Raw genomic sequence first — 16,706 nt, 5'->3', positions numbered from 1 at the left:
CCATGTTTCCGATAATGACTGCATTTGCTGTGCTGGCCATGAATAATGCTTGTATACAACAAAAACCGTTAAGTTGCTGGGGCTACTGCAGGCCACTGATCAGTTAGCTACAAGACTAACACCAAAGCAGGAGTAAATTTTAAAACTTAATGCTGGTTAAAAATTGCAAAGGTTGGAAATTAAAATAGAAACAAAAACTAGGAAATACGCAACAGGCATGTCAGCACCTGAAAAGAGGAAACCAAGGTTAACATTACAAAAGCATTTTAATGAAGAGCGTTTTAAAAGTGTTTGGGTGTGAAGGTGCATGTTGCTTTCTTGTTTTGGTTTGAAAGGCTTTGGATGATGTTAGATCTCCCAACAGTAGGACAACCTTTAAGGATTACAATAAAGTAATGTATTGACTGCATGCTTCTGTGTATGTTGCAACGCAAAGCCCCAAAAGGTTCACAGCTGGCGAGAGCTCTGGACCTTTCGCTGTACAACTAATAAACTTGATGAAAGGTAGCAAGCTTTCTTCTAAATTGTGACTCTGATTCATGTACACACTTGTCTCCCGCAAGTAAATCCCCATTTGGAAGTGGATTGACGTAATAAGTTCATTACATAGACAGTGGGAGGTGCCTGCATTATCGAGCATGGAAATAGATATCCAAAGTGCTGAGTTTGCCTGTGAGTCTAATGGAAGCCTATGGCTAAGCTGTGCAGTATTCCCTTTAGCCCTTGACATTAGGCAGCTGTCCTGTGATGAAACTCCAGGGTTCCAGCCTCACTGCACCTGTTGAGAAAGGATGTGGAGATGCCGGCGTTGGACTGGGGTAAGCACATGAAGAAGTCTCACAACACCAGGTTAAAGTCCAACAGGTTTATTTGGTAGCAAATACCATGTTTAGAAAGGGCAGAGAAGGGGAGGACGCTCTTTAACAACAGAAGAAAAATCCAGGCACTCCTTGGCATTCTTGCCAGCTGTCCCTCATTTCATGTTGAACACTTCTATGGTGTATATCAGACAGCGTTCCTCCGTGGCTGCTGCTTCCGATATTTTGGCCATGGGATTTTCGATATGACATTTGCAGCACGGTGGGAAAAAAGGGGCGGCATGGCGGCACAGTGGTTAGCACTGCTGCCTCACAGCGCCAGGGACCTGGGTTCAATTCCGGCCTCGGGTGACTGTCTGTGTGGAGTTTGCACATTCTCCTTGTGTCTGTGTGGGTTTCCTCCCACAGTCCAAAGATGTCCAGGTCAGGTGGATTGGCCATGCTAAGTTGTCAGGGGGCTTAGGAAGGTAAATATGTGGGGTTATGGGGATAGGGCCTGGGTGGGATTGTTGTCGGTGCAGGCTCGATGGGCCGAATGGCCTCCTTCTGCACTGTAGGGATTCTATGACACATGATTCAATTCATCTGGAGCACCAGGAATTGTTGCCCGTACACTATCCAGCCAGAATGATTCATTTACACACAAGCTGTACCCAGAAAGCACATTGTCAGCCCCATGAGTTCTTCTCAGTTCTGCCACTGAAATGATCTGCTGGGTGCATTATTTGCTTAGAGAAGCTGCGTCTCATGTCAATTGTTTTCCCTCATTGGACATGGGGCGGCACGGTGACACAGTGGCTAGCACTGCTGCCTCACAGTGCCAGGGATCCGGGTTCAATTTCTGGCTTGGATCACTGTCTGTGTGGAATTTGCACGTTCTCCCTGTGTCTGCGTGGGTTTCCTCCAGGTGCTCCCGTTTCCTCCCACAGTCTAAAGTTGTGCAGATTAGATTGATTTGGCCATGCTAGATTGACCTTTAGTGTCGGGGGGAATGGCCGGGTAAATATGTGGGGTTAGGGCCTGGGTGGGATTGTGGTCGGTGCAAGCCTGATGGGCAGAACGCCTCCTTCTGCACTGTAGGGATTCTGTGATTCTATTCTATGATTTTATAACCCAAAGAATTCTGGTAGCTGCTTTCAACCTGAGCAGTTTTCAGTACAACCAAGGATTTTTAATAATTACACGCTTCATAGGGGGTCCCCTCTGTCTTTCTCCATGTGAAATCCTTTGGTATTTCCTTTTTTTGAATACACTGTCTTGCCAGTTGGTTTTGGAGAGCTGTTGCTGTCGATGATCTGTAAAAAGAAAGACTTGCCATCAGAGATCTCAAAATGCTTTACAACCAATGAAGTACTTATTGAAGTGTAGTTACTGTTGTCATATGAGAAAGATGGCAGCCAATTTGGGCATAATTGATTCCCGCAAGCAGCAATCCCGATAATATCCAGAAAATCTGTCTTTGGGGATGTTGGCCAGAATTCCCTGGCTTCGCCTGCAGTTGGGAATTCTCCAGTCTCGCTGCTGTGAATGGAGATTTGGCTGAATATTAGTACGAGGCCACAGAATTCCAGCCGTTGATTGAGGGGGGAAGAAATTTGGCCAGGCCACTGGAGATAATCCCTCTGGTCTTCTTTCAAATTGTGCGCTGACCTCCCGAGCAGGCAGATGGGACCTCAGCTTAACATCTCATCCGAGAAACAGCACCTTTGACAGTGCAGTGCTCCCTCAGTAGTACCAGTTGGGACTTGAGCCCAGACACAACCTTGTGGCGAACGTGTTACCCATGGCTAAGAATCAAATCTACCAATGTATGGATGGAATTAGATGAGAGTAAGGTTGCAGTGTTCAATTAACAGTGAAGATAAGAGGCCTGAACAAGAGATATACATTTGGAGTTGTTTATAACAGAAAGTCTCAGTGCAAAAGGCCAGTGGACAGTGTAAAAAGTCCAGAGAATGTGGGAGTTTAGCCTCGGAGTAATTGGGACACAGTATTGAAATATTCATTTATATATTTTATGTGTTGAGTTGAATATTCTTTAAATTACTTCATTTGAGTTCATTTAATTGCTTTAGGATAAATGTTCTTGCGCTGAGAGGCTAGGAGCTGTGGAGGAGCAAAGGGATTTTAGTGTTCATGTGCCCAAATCACTCAAAGCCACTGCACTGGAAAAACAATCAAAAAGACTTCATGAAATGTTGGCCTTTATCTCGAGGAGAGCTGAAATACCAAAGGAAGGAGATTACAGTTGTTTAAAGCCGTGATCGCAAGCTATCTGGATCCTGCAGCTGAGGAGAAATATATTGGCTATGGAGTGGGGCTGGTGCAGATTCACTGGTACGATGGGCTGAAAGAGTTAAATTTGGGCACTGGTTAAATAAAATTGGATTCCATTCCCTTGAGTTCAAATTGAGTGGTGATCTAGCCAATGAATTAAAAAGATGGAGGGATTCAATGAGAGGCACAATTTCCTCTGGATGGGAATCCAGAACAAGAGGACATATAGGAGCACAGTCAATTAGCTACACAAAGTAGTTGAGGCCAAAACATTGTGTAATTTCAAGAAGAAATTAGATATAGCTCTTGGAGCTAAAGGGATATGGGGGGAAGTGGGGGGCAGGGGGGGGGATCAGGACATTGAATTTGATGATCATCCATGGTCAAAATGAATGGTAGGGCAGGTTGGAAGGGCCAAATAACCTACTCCTCCTCTCTGTTTCTATGTTTAATTCGGACTGACATCAGGAAAATGTTTTCCACACCAAAGGAAATCTGGAAATCTTTGCTCCAACCACCCGTGGTCAATTAAAATGTTCATGGATCCACGGTATATTTAAGGGCAACGCAATTAAGCAAAGTGTCAGTGTCATGCCCAGTACAGACATATCGGCCGGAAGATTCCAGACATTCATGCCAGCGGGATTCTCTGGTCCTGTTGCAGTGAACGGAGATTTGGCTGAGCGCCAAATTCTCCGTCCCCACTTGCAGCGATGAGTGACCAGAAATTTTCAGCCATCATGTTATGAATTTCAGTCAAAACATTTGATTACTGCTGCAAATCATGTGAATTTTGGCATTTGAACCATAGACAGTGTCAGTTCTCCAGTGAATACTTAATTAAATATGGACGTAGGTGAGGGTACCTCACAGCCCTCTGTGGAATTCACACATCTCATTGTTTAAGGATGGGCCAACACCAAAAGACTAGTTTCCAGACTGCCTGTTTCCATGCTCCATACTAGACAAAAGGAAAGATTGAAACTCAGTGGTCACTGTCAACTGCCCATTGTACCATGATGGCCATTCCCATTCAAACACACTCAGAAGTGTTAACCCAGCTCTCATGTGATTGAAGCTAGCTTCATAGACTGGATCCTTGTTAACCTAGGATTCAGCTGATCCCTCAAAACCATCAGTCAGCCAATCTGAGAATCAGACTATGAAACCAGCTGCAAGTCATCGAGCAGCCAAAGTACTTAACCTGACCCAGCTTCAAAGTTCATCTGAGAAACAACCCCCAAGATATTCAACCTCAAGAAACCTCACAACCTGGTCTGAACACTTCACTTTACAATGGCCTCACTTCAACTTTACATCATCAAATCCATTCAAGAAACCATAAGATCATAAGATTTGGGAGCAGGAGTTGGCCATTTGGCCCATCGAGTCTGCTTCACCATTCAATCATGGTTGATAAGTTTCTCAACCCCATTCTCCAGCCTTTTCCCCGTAACCTTTGATCCCCTTATCAATCAAGAACCTATTTATCTTTGTCTTAAAAGACCCGGCCTCCACAGCCTTCTGTGACAATGAATTCCATAGATTCACCACCCTCAGGCTGAAGAAATTCCTCCTCATCTCAGTTCTTTACTCTAAGCTTGTGCCCTCGGATCCAAGTCTCCACAAGCCTGCCATGTGGGAGACAGGATACTGTAAATCAGAGACTGAATTAACTTTAATCTGTAAAAGTGCACTACCTTTATCTGTATATAACTTTGTGTGTATATGTGTTTGTAGGTTTGTGTGTGCGTATGCAAATGTGAGACTGAGTGCATTATATTGTATTAATTTGGGGTAAGTCTGTGAGAATACATAACCTCCTTTGGACAGTAGGGTCCAGAAACCCTTGGGCCCTGATGGTTTGTCAATTCCTGCTCATGGACGCGGAGCATTTGCTCCAGAGACTCTACATGCTGACTGCCACAGACAGAACGCATCTGCTTCTGTACAGCCCATAATCCGTATGGAAAGAGGTGTGTCTTTTCTTATCTTTGGAGTGTGTATTCCAATTCAATAATTCAGCAGCAAGCTTGTGTGAGTTTAAAGTTGCTATAGAGTGTTATAGTAAACATCTTCCTATTTGTATGTATATACTGATGTCTTTAGTAGTATGAGCATGCGCAAGTGATATCATGATATCATGGTAGCATAGGCTTTCAGGCGTTTAGTCTTACCATGAGGGGCTTGTGTAATTAGCCGCCTCCAGTTCTTGAGTCCATGCTGTATTGTATTTCAATACTTTTATAAGTAAAGAAAATTGAATATCACAACACGCTTGACTACCCCTTTTGTGGCCAAGTTATCTCAAAAATAAAGAACTCGAGAATGCAAGAAATAGGAGCTGGAGTAGAACATGGGGTCCACTGAATCTGCTCCATCACCCATGATTGTATTAAATGGTGGAGCAGGGTTGAAGAGCCGACTCCTACTCCTATTTTTTGAGTTCTTTGTTTTAAATTCACATAAGCTTGCTGCTGAATTTTAGAATTGGAATGCACACTCCAAAGGGAAGAAAAGACGCATTTCTTTTCCATACAAAACATACTGATTACGGGCAGGTATAATAGCAGATACATTCTGTCTGTGACTATTAGCAAATTGACTCTCTGGAACGAAAGATCCATGTCGCTGAGCAGAAAATGGCAGACCACTAGAGCGCCTGAGAAATTGAATACTTTCTGGACCATGCTGTCCAGGATGTGGCCAATCGATAGATTGTTCACAACAGTATGGGAAGAGACAATGGGCTATTTCAACTGAGCAATGAGGGATGGACTACAAATGCTAGTCTTGCCTCTGATGCCCACATTCTATGAAAGAGTTAAAAAGCCACAATGAGCTTGAATATGTTTTAACATTATGAAGATTTGCCAGAGTGGGATAGGGGAAGACTGTTTCCTCATGGAGTCTGTGATGAAGGGTCAATTTACAATTGTGATAGAGCCAATGAGAAGACAGCTTGGAAGAAATATTTTTGGGAGCAGCGGATTTTAGAATAGTTTCCACAGCGAATGGTTGAGGCAGGGATCATTGCATCTTTTAAGGAAAGTCTGATTAGTTATTTCAAGCAGAAGAAAATGCAAGGTTCTGTTTCGAGAGTGGTTTTGGGATTCGTTTCCGAAGAGCCAACACGATAGGCCGAATGACTTCATTCTGTGCTGTAAACAGTCTATCATTCCACATTCCAATCCACCTACACTCCTGTAAATAAATCAGTTGCTGCAAAACATAATCATTGAAGCTGATATATTTTTGGGGGCAGTTTTTTATAAGTTTTTCTTCATCTTGGTGGTAGGTATTTCTAATTGGCCAAGATTGCTTCTGTGGATAAAGTGAAGATGTGCATTATCGTCACCAGTTTTCACATCATTGTAAAGTTTTACATTGGGCGGGATTTTCAGCATCCCCCCCCCCCGCCCATGCGTGTTTAGTGGCGGAGAAGGTGGCCCACCAATGTCCAGCAGTGGGATTTTCCACTCCCGCCGCTGTCAATGTGAGTTTTCCATTGTTCACACCCTCTACCTCCAGGGAACCCACGGCGGGCCAGGGTGTGGCCGGGGGGGGGGGGGGGGGGGGGGGGGGGTTGGGTAGGGGGGTTGTTGTCAGCAGGACCAGAAGATCCCACCGGCAGGAAAATCCCGCCCAATGTGTGGGACTTTTTAAAAAACTAAATAATTAACGGCCCCAGTAAGTTGGAAAGAACTAATTGAAACTACGCAGGCATCCATGTTTTGTATTCATCAAAGGCTTCCTTCTGGATTCCAGTAGCACAAAGCAGTGTCTCTTTGAGTCCCCTCCACAGTGAAGCAAGCTAACAGCTAAAGTGGGTTACTATTCTTCATATGTTTCACAGCCCATTTATTTTTTCTGTGCATGGCAACATGCCCCTCGTCAAAGTAAACAAAAATGTTGAAACGTATTTTGGGCAGATTATAAAAAGACTTCTTGTTGTCTCTGGCTGCACCCAGTTCAACGCTGAACAATGAAATAGTCTTTGCAGCTGAATAGAGTGTGCCATTAGTGATGGATCTGAAAGCAAACGGGTCAAACCATTTGTATGGCGAGACAATCCAGGAATTTTGGTTGTGCTTATTTGGAATTTAAAACTATTTTGGGCCACTTAGATGGAAATGTGTAACATTGAGAAGCAATAAAGGACATTTTAATGCGGCCACACCTTGCTTGAAGCCCAATTTGAAAGATCGTGCCACTCAGAATTAGATTGTTATTGAATCTGGGATCGGAAGTCATACAAATTGCACAGCCCTTGGTTTAAAAATAGCTGATCCCGTTCAGAATCCCACAAAATCATTCTCGTGCCATCATTTTCTCCCATTAAGTATAGGTTGTTTAAAAATAACTGTCTTTCCCCTGATTATCACGTGATGTTTCTCCCTTGGCAGCAGACCTTGATAGCAAGACACAGCAGTGGCAGGCAGCATTAGATAAAAGCCTCTATGCTAAGTATCAATGGCTGCTTGAGATTCTCGGCACAGCATTGCTTCTGCTGCTGGTTATGTTGTGTTGATGTAGGGGGGTAGAATAGAACAGGTTGACTTTAATCAGTGTCGTATCAGGTCTTGATTTTATTGGTAAATTTATACTTACAAAGATTGAAATGTTGTCACACTATTTAAATATTAGGTCTTGGAGCCGCTTCCGTGTTAGTGTAAAATGTAGCAGGTCATTGTAATGACCTCATCGTTTTATTGAAGAAAATAAATTTGTTGTCATAAATATAAACAGAAAAAGCTGGAAAATTGCAACCGCTCAGGCAGCACCTGTGGAGAGAAATACTGAGTTAATGGGAGGGATTTTCTGGTGTGATTTCTGGCATAGGAGGCGACTCCCCCCCCCATTGGCCATTGGTGAGATCTTTCTATTCTGCTGAAGCCTACAGTGTTTTGTGGGCTCTGGGGGGGGGGGGGGGGTGTTGTCATTGGCAGGACTGGCAGAAGATCTTGCCCAGTGGGAAGGGCCAGAAAATCCCGGCCAACATTTCAGGTCCGTGACCGTTGAAATTCACATTTAAGTTGTCTACATCCTATAGTATCCGCAGAGCCCAAGAAACATGGAAATTGAATGGATTAATGTGAATCAGGGTTAGTTCTGCATTGACAGAATCTTCAGCAAGATGATGGATTTGATTTTGGTTTGTGGTTTTGATCCAGACACACCTATTCTTGGTCAGGTATTAATTAACCAGATATATAACGATGGAATTTTACCACCACGCCCGCCCAGAAGCGGCTCGCAGAACGGAATTCTCCATTGGCCTTGGGCGGGATTTTATGAGCCTCGCCTGAGCGAGGTTGTAAAATACCGGTTATAGTGTTTCTTTAAGCGTGGGATGATTATGAGATAAGCTCCTGACCACACATCCCCTCCATCAAGACTACCTATTTCTACCTCTTTAACATTGTCCAACTTCTATCCTGCCTGAAGCCCTCCTCCATGCCTTCGTTACCTCTAGACATGATTATTCCAATGCTTTTCTGGTCTCTGTGCCATCTACCACCCTACATAAATATGTGCTCATCCAAAACACTGCTGCCCATATCTTAATGTGCACCAAGTCACACTCACCTCTCACCTTGCGCTCACTCACCTACATTGTCTTCTGGTCCAGCAAAGCCTCAATTCCAAAATGATCATCACTGCTTTCAATTATTGCTCTGCCCCTTCGTTTTCTCTGTAACCTCCTCCAGCCTTGCAAGACATTGATCGCGATGCTTTTCTAATTCTAACATCCTGACGGTCCCTAATTTTCGTCACTTCACCATTGACAGCTGTGCCTCCTGCTGCCTTGTCCCTGAGCTCTGGAATTCTCCCCCTAAACCCACCTCCTCCTTTAAGATGTCCAAGAAAACTCTGACCAAGCTTTTGGTCATCTCTCCTGATACCACCTCCTGTGATTTGGTGCCAAATCTTGACGGATAACACTCCTCTGAAATGTCTTGGATGTATTGCTGTTCTGGGCAATATATACATGCAAGTATTTTAAACACATGACAGATTCTATTATTATTTTGTGTGCAATGTCATCCTTGTGGAATAGAATATTTCATTTACATTTTACACATGGTGGGCGGAATTCTTCGGCCGCGCTGCTCTAAAAGCCGGAAGTTCCCGCCTGCCCGTCAATGGGGTTTCACATTGCCTGCAACCTACCCGCTAAAATTCCAGTGATGGGCGGGATGGGAGAATTCTGACCTGTGTGTCCACTCAACAAGTTTAAGTACAACCATAAGGAAGGAACCCCCTCCCCCCCCTTCCCCCCCCTCCCCCCCTCCCCACATTCTCCCCCCCCCCCCCTCCCCTCTGCCCCGCCGATCCTCCTGCTCAACTAGGCCATTATCACATTGTCTATTTCTCCCACCGTCCGTTCAATTTAATCTAAACATGTAATGTTATCAATTTGTGGGCAGTTTTGTGCTTTGGGTTTGCATATGCTAGGAGAAATTATTCAAAATCCAAAGATGTGGAGGTTAGGTGGATTGGCCATGTTAAATTGTGCCTTAGCGTCCCAAGATGTGTAGATTTGAGGGTAAATACGTGGGGTTACAGGGATAGGGCCTGGGTAAGATCTTTATTAGAGGGTCAGTGCAGCCTCGATGGGCCGAATGGCCTCCTTTACTGAAGGGATTCTGTGAAATTAATATCACATAATTCCTTATAATGACAGTCATCAATCTGGACTGGATTCATACACAGGTGATAGTAACCTGTATTAATCTGCTGATGAGCAAGATGGGGGTCAGTGGCTAAAATTAATGCGCAATGCAAACGCATCCTGCCACCTCAAGGTAAAACAAATCCTGGGTCTAACACAGAGAAAATGCAAAATGTTGTGAAAAAAAGAGCATCCATTTTGAAATAATCATTTTCAATTCTGAAACTGTCTGTCACTTGACAGCTGCATGTTGTACGAAACTGAAGATACGATTTGAGTTTGGAGCATCTGGAACAGCAGGAAAGTCTGAGGGTGTAAAAATCACAGAAGCGTGACATCTCCCAGGAGGTGGGAATGAACATTGGTGTGTGAGATGTTCTGAGAGGAAAGGAAAGGGAAAAGAAGGACATGTACAGGATAACTTGGAACTTACAGTAGGTGGAATTTTATCCCAGGAGAAGGAACAAAGTTAAATAGCTTGAATTTTAATGAGCAGAGGATAATTAACAGTCAATTGCAGATGCACTGCACAAAATAAGATTGGTAACTGATCTTGGTGAGTTAAAATGCAGACAATAATCTAATAATGAGGGACTTCCAGCAGCGAAATACTAGATGGAAGGAAACAAAATCAACATTAGAGCTTGTAACCTCGGGATGAGATTTCTTTTTCGACCAATGTCCAGGCAAGTTGCAGCAACATCTGGGACTGGATCTTCTGACCTCACGCACAGCTGGGATTCTCCGGTCCCACTGCTGTGACTGGACCATAAGACATAGGAGCAGAATTAGGCCACTCGGCCCATCGAGTCTGCTCCGCCATTCAATCATGGCTGATTTATTTCTCACCCCCATTCTCCTGCCTTTTCCCCATAACCCCTGATCCCCCTTATCAATCAATGGAGGTTTGGTTGAGTGCTAAATTCTCCATTCTCTCACCTGGCAATGGTAGCAGGGCCTGCAAGACCAGAGAATTCCAGCCCCCATTTTATCAGTGTTCACGATAGCGTCTGAAATAGTGTCCATAACATATAATTAAGTAGTGGAACCTCCAAGGATCAACGGAAACAGTATAAGTACATTTATCTTGCAAACCAGCTGGACAAAAATGTGTGATTGTTTTTAAAAAAAATGGGAAACAGTGAGGGGGCGGAGGAGTGGCTGAGGGAAATAAATTGGGAAAAACTGTTGGGATCCATCGCAGCCGAGGAAAATGAAACCTCTCTGAAGCATGTTGAATGTTCAAGACATTTCCACAGCTGGAGAAAACAAGCATGTTCCACCACGAGTGGTCAATGAAAATGTGCGTATAAAATTAAAACTATCCAGAGATCGCAAAGGAAAAGGCAGAGGCAGAACTCCAAGAGGAGGCACAGGGATTTTTCTTGAGCAAGTTCAGAGATCGTAGGGGTGTAGAGAGGCTTCTGTTAACCAATGTGGTTACATAACCAGGACAAATTTAGCTCACTGGCAAGTTGGAACGGTAATGGGTAAAAATGGTTATGTAATTAACAAAGATAAAGTCGGTGGAATATTAAATTCAGAGGGTGGGATTTTCAAGCCCTGGCAGCCAGTGGGATCCTCCAGTCCTGCCGCAGTCAGTGGGCTTTAGGCTGGCTCACCGTAGCTGCTGCAGGTGCACCGCCGCAGAGGGGCTGGAAAATCCTGCCTTATTTTCTAGGATTCGCGGGATGGGTTAAAACCACATGTTCTACTCAATGCCATATTCCTGAGGCTGTCGAACGCTGGTTGAGGACATTGGGATCAATTTAGGCCAATGGCTGCTGATCCAGACAGAGGCCGGGGTTTTCTGGCTTTTCCTGCTAGCGGGATACTCCATTCTCGTTGACGGTGACCCTCTCCCCCACCCGCATCTATAGTGGATTCTTTGGCAGCTGGGGAGGCAAACCAGACAAAAGGCTGTAGACTTTGGACTTCGGCAGGACTGGAAGATGCCATTGACGGCCAATGGCGAGCTGCCTCTGCTGCTGGAAAACACGCTGCGGGAGGGCTAGAAATTCCCGGCCAGAATGTGGGAGCAACTTAACTTCTGTTCACACCATGTTCTGGTGCAGCGAGGTCGGGGTCAGAGAATTTGGCAGCTAATCAAATCTCCGTTCACTGCAGTGGGATGGGAAAATCCTGTCGGTGTGAACAGTGACAAAGTTCCTGTGCATGTGCGCGCGTGTGTGTGTGTTTAAAAATACCAATGATCTAGACAACTGGTGGCCTATTAGCTTCACATCAGTTCCAGATAAAATAATGGAATTGATGTAAAAGTGGAGGTTGGAGGAGCATCTACATAGTAATAACTTGACGAGAGACAGCCAGCGTGGATACTTGACAGATTTATTTAAATACATTACAGGAAGGAATATAGTGGGAGTTCCTGTGAAATAGTCTATTGAGGGTCTTGGAGCTTTTTAAAGTTCCACGTGAAATACCTTTGATTCAGTTGAATTTGCACTAATTTACTGGGGCTAACTTAAGTTGCAGTGAAAGTAGGGAAGCGGCAGAAATAAATAATGTCAAAAGATTTTCAGAATGATCGAGATAGGTTACACAATTAGGCAAATAACAGATGAAAACCTCACTGAAGGTGTTACACATAGGTCAACAAAATATGTTTCGGTGTATGATGAATCAAGTTGATGAGTACAATGACACCACGAATAGCAGGACATCTGCAACTTTCAATATCCAGGTGATCTGGCAAAGCCATTGAGAAAAATAAATTTAATGATAAACAGTGGAATATAAGTTGACAGCAGTGAGGATAAGGTTTTACAATGTGTTTGTCAGACACACTTTGAGGATTGTGTTGAGTTAGAACATTCGCACAAAAAAGGAAGCATGTTTAAAATTTATTTATTTGTGTCACAAGTAGGCTTACACTAACATTGCAATGAAGTTACTGTGAAAATCCCCTAGTCGCTGTGCACTCCGGTGCCTGTTTGGGTACACTGAGGGAGAATTTAGCACCTAAAACCAGCAGATCTCTTGGAGGAAACCCACGCAGACACTGGGAGAACGTGCAGACTCCACACAGATAGTGACCCAAGCTGGGAATCGAGCCCGGATTCCTGATGCTGTGATGCAGCAGTGCTAACCACTGTGTTAGAAAGGGTTGTGGATCTAACGATAGGTAAAAGCCCTTCTGTGTCCCAACCCTTGAAACTATCAGCTGATGATATAGCAGTGCCTCTTACAATTTTAGGCCACATGATCGGTCATGTCTAAAAATAACACAACAAAATTCACGGTGTACGTAGCCAAATGTGAAATTAGTGCCATGGAATGGCTGCGCTTGATGTTCATAGTCACTGCGCAGCTTAATAAAATGAACTCACTTTAACATATCTTGCAGTGTTTCATTCAGTCGTCATATCTCTGCCTGTTGGAGCTCTTCCTCTTATTCCCATTTTATTTTTCTACCTCCCTCACATGTCCTTTTTAAATTCTCCCTCAAAAACTACACTTCAGATACGCTTTCAGCCACCTGCCCTAAGGTCTCCCTTACTTCCTGCCCCGTGTCCACCTCTGATGCTCTTGTAGGTGAGCGACATTGCACTGTGGTAAGTCGATGTGCAGGAAATAAAACATGGAGGTTGCAGAGATTTTCTGTGCACGCTGTGTAACACAATCGTGTGCCTGTGTTTCCTGAACAAGTTGCTGGCTGTACACGAAGGGAAATTCCCTCAGCTTTCCGAACTGAAATAGCTGAGATTTTCTGCCCAGCTGAAACTGTGGCCTGGAGAGCAATGAAGCTGCAAAGCACAGCTTTTTAGATCCATTTTACATCAAAAATAGGATCGCTAAATTATATTTCTGTAACTATGCCCATTAAATTTGGTGCTTGTAACTCAAGTTGCTGATTCCAACAAATCTGGGTGTTCTGATTCAGGATATTCAGCAGTGAAGCAACTAGACCAAAAATACCACCACTGCTCCAGAGCCCCCCAAAAATCGAACAGCACAGACAAGGGGAGCGGAAGTTTGAAGTGTAAATACCAAGTGTGCTGAGAAATTTGATTTCTGCCCAGAACAGATACAAAGGCTGTGGAGTGATGGTCTGTGCAGCCTGAGGCCAGAGCCCCATTTGGCTTCTGCTCTTATTAAATGGTGCTGTTGAGCTCCGGGCAAGTTGGGCTTCTTGCTCCAGCTTGTCGATCGGTGAAGTGGGAAATTGTCCGGGTCTTGGCAGGTCCCCTCTGGGAAGGAGGGGAGGGGGGGATGATCCAGAGGTGGTTTGGAGAATGTTAAGTATTTTTGGGAACAGCAGGAGGAATCCTGTGCACAAGGCTAATTCCATTTTTTTCGCCAAATGAATTGCATCCTTCGGAGGACCTTGTCCTGGGCCCCATCACCGGTGGAGCCAACTTCCATTCGCTTGCAGGCCAATACACAATCTCATTTGGCACACTGGCCCTGGAAGATAGCTCCCACTCTCCTGGATCAGTGTAAAGTGTTCCCACTCCAGCCCTGCTCCTCTTGGCTGAATTTTCTAAGTTAGTGTGGGGTGGAAGGATGGGGTGAGATTTTTCTTCACACCCCCAACCTATTTGAAACTCCCAGAAAAGAAAGGGGCCCCCCAGTATTTTTAAGCCTATTATGTTTACAATTCTTCAGAGGGGCCAAATTATCCCTGAATTCAATTTTAACTCTTCCTGGTCCGATGCATGTTTCCTCGTTTACTGAAACCTTTCTCCTGTTACTGCTTGCGGAGTACAATCTACATTCATAGAACCCTACACTGCAGAAGGAGGCCATTTGGCCCATCGTGTCTGCACTGATCACAATCCTACCCACGCCCTTTCCCAATGGCCCCATGTATTTACCCTAGCTGGTCCCCTTTACTCAGTGTCTTGACTATCTAGAAATCAGTTGATTCCTGTCTTAATCATGCACAATGACTGAATGTTCACAGCCTCTGGAATAGAGGATTCCGATGATTTCGCACCCTTTGAGTGATACAATTCTTCCTCATCTCAGTCCTAAATGAAACAGCATTAGATATAACTGTGCCTCCATTCACATTTCATTCCAGAGGCCTAGGAATATCCAAACTGTCTGAACGAGACAGCCTGCTAATGTCACGGTAATGAAGACGGGTGGTGCTCCACACGCAGAATATATAATTAGTAAATGTCAGAGCTGGACTTTTGTCCGTTCATAGTTTTAATAGGAGGAAAACCTATTCATAATATATACTTTGAAGGCACAGCAAGGACACTGAAGGTGAGACACCTTAACGTAACGCTCACGGATGAAAGTTGGTGTAATGTTGGATTCCCGACTGGGAATAAATCTCCTGGCTTTAGAAACCCACCGCATGTTTTGTGGTGGCAGATGCAGCCCACCATTGGCCCATGGCACCGCCCGCCATTGGCTGGTGGCGCCACCCCTGGAATTAATTATTGCAGGGATCCTTTGTCCTTTATGAAATGTAACCAATCAGTTCAATTTTAGACATGGGCAATGAATATTTCTGGTGATTCTCCCATTTGGATTTCATAACTTTGGGAGATTGGGAAATGGCCTTTCTGTAAATGGTCTTGGTAATTAAGTGCATGTGAATTAATGATGCTATAATAGGAAAGTGTTAGTCATGCAAGCGCGCAGGAGATAAACGTACACGTTTACAAAACCTGAGTCATTCTCAGCACCAACTTACATTTACATTGTGCCCTTTAATGAACTAAAACATCAGAAAGCGATGTTAAATATAACACTGAACCACATAAGGAATTAGTAAGGCAGATGGCCGGTTAGCTCAGATGGTTAGAGCATGGTGCTAATAAGGCCAAGGTTGTGGGTTCGATCCCTGTGCCGGCCAAATGGAATTGCCTATCCCAGTGCCATCCTGGCTGAGATATATGGGGTGGCACGGTGGGTGGGACCTGAAAGTGGGTCCACCACAATGGCACTGCTGCCTCACAGCGCCAGGGACCTGGGTTCGATTCCTGGCTTGCGTCACAGTCTGTACACGTTCTGTGACTGTGTGAGTCTGCTCCGGTTTCCTCCCACAGTCCAAAGGATGTGCTTCATTGGCCATACTAAATTCCCCCTCAGTGCACCCAAACAGGCACTGGAGTGTGGCGACTAGGGGATTTTCACAGTAACTTCATTGCAGTGTTAATGTAAGCCTGCTTGTGACACTAATAAATAAACTTTTTAAAAAGCTTGCTCAAAGAAGAAGGTTTTAAGGAGTGTCTTAACAGGAGGAAAGCAAGATGGAGAGGTTTAGGGAGGGAGCTTAGGCAGCTGAGAGTGGATCCACCACAATGGCAGCATGATTAAAGTCAAAAATGTCAGAAGCGCCCGACGTCTTCAAATCAATACCTCATTCACCAGATGTGATGCTTTAGGGAACCTGGATTATATATTTTTTGCCTTGAAAAGGGAGTTTCTTGTGTTACAGAAAAAAAGCTGAACAGTGCTGGTGTTCGTAATAAATGATTGCATTTTAATTATCACATTAGGGTGGCACGGTGGCACAGTAGTTAGCACTGCTGCCTCACAGTGCCAGGGACCCGGGTTCAATTCCATCCTCAGGTCACTGTCTGTGTGGAGTTTGTACATTCTCCTCGTGCATGCGTGGGGTTTCCTCCAGGTTTTCCGGTTTCCTCCTACAGTCCAAAGATGTGCGGGTTAGGTTGATTGGCCACGCTAAATTTTCTCTTAGTGTCAGGGGGAGTAGAGGAACTATGTGGAGTTATGGGGATAGGGCCTGGGTGGGATTGTTGTCAGCATGGGCTCGATGGGCTGAGAGGCCTCTTTCTGCACTGTAAGGATTCTATGATTCTGTCGTGACATTTCTGTTCCTGCTTCCTAATATGAGCACGTTGCGCTTGAGGGCACTGCTCCTCATTTATAACGTCATGGCAATAGAACTTTGTAATGTCCTTGTATTTGTTCCCCGGTTAATTCCAACT

The 16,706-nt window shown here is 44.5% G+C and overlaps 1 protein-coding gene across 1 annotated transcript in view; it reads left to right on the top strand.

Moving 5' to 3' along the window:
* The window catches only part of frmd6 (FERM domain containing 6), a 135,823-nt gene that overhangs the window by 44,180 nt on the left and 74,937 nt on the right, over window positions 1-16,706 (top strand). The window lies entirely within an intron of this gene.

Source organism: Mustelus asterias, chromosome 18 (genome assembly GCF_964213995.1).
Source record: "Mustelus asterias chromosome 18, sMusAst1.hap1.1, whole genome shotgun sequence".
NCBI classification, from domain to species: Eukaryota; Metazoa; Chordata; class Chondrichthyes; order Carcharhiniformes; family Triakidae; genus Mustelus; species Mustelus asterias.
The sequence above is the reverse complement of the archived record's forward strand: the minus strand, read 5'-3'. Positions and strand labels throughout refer to the sequence as shown.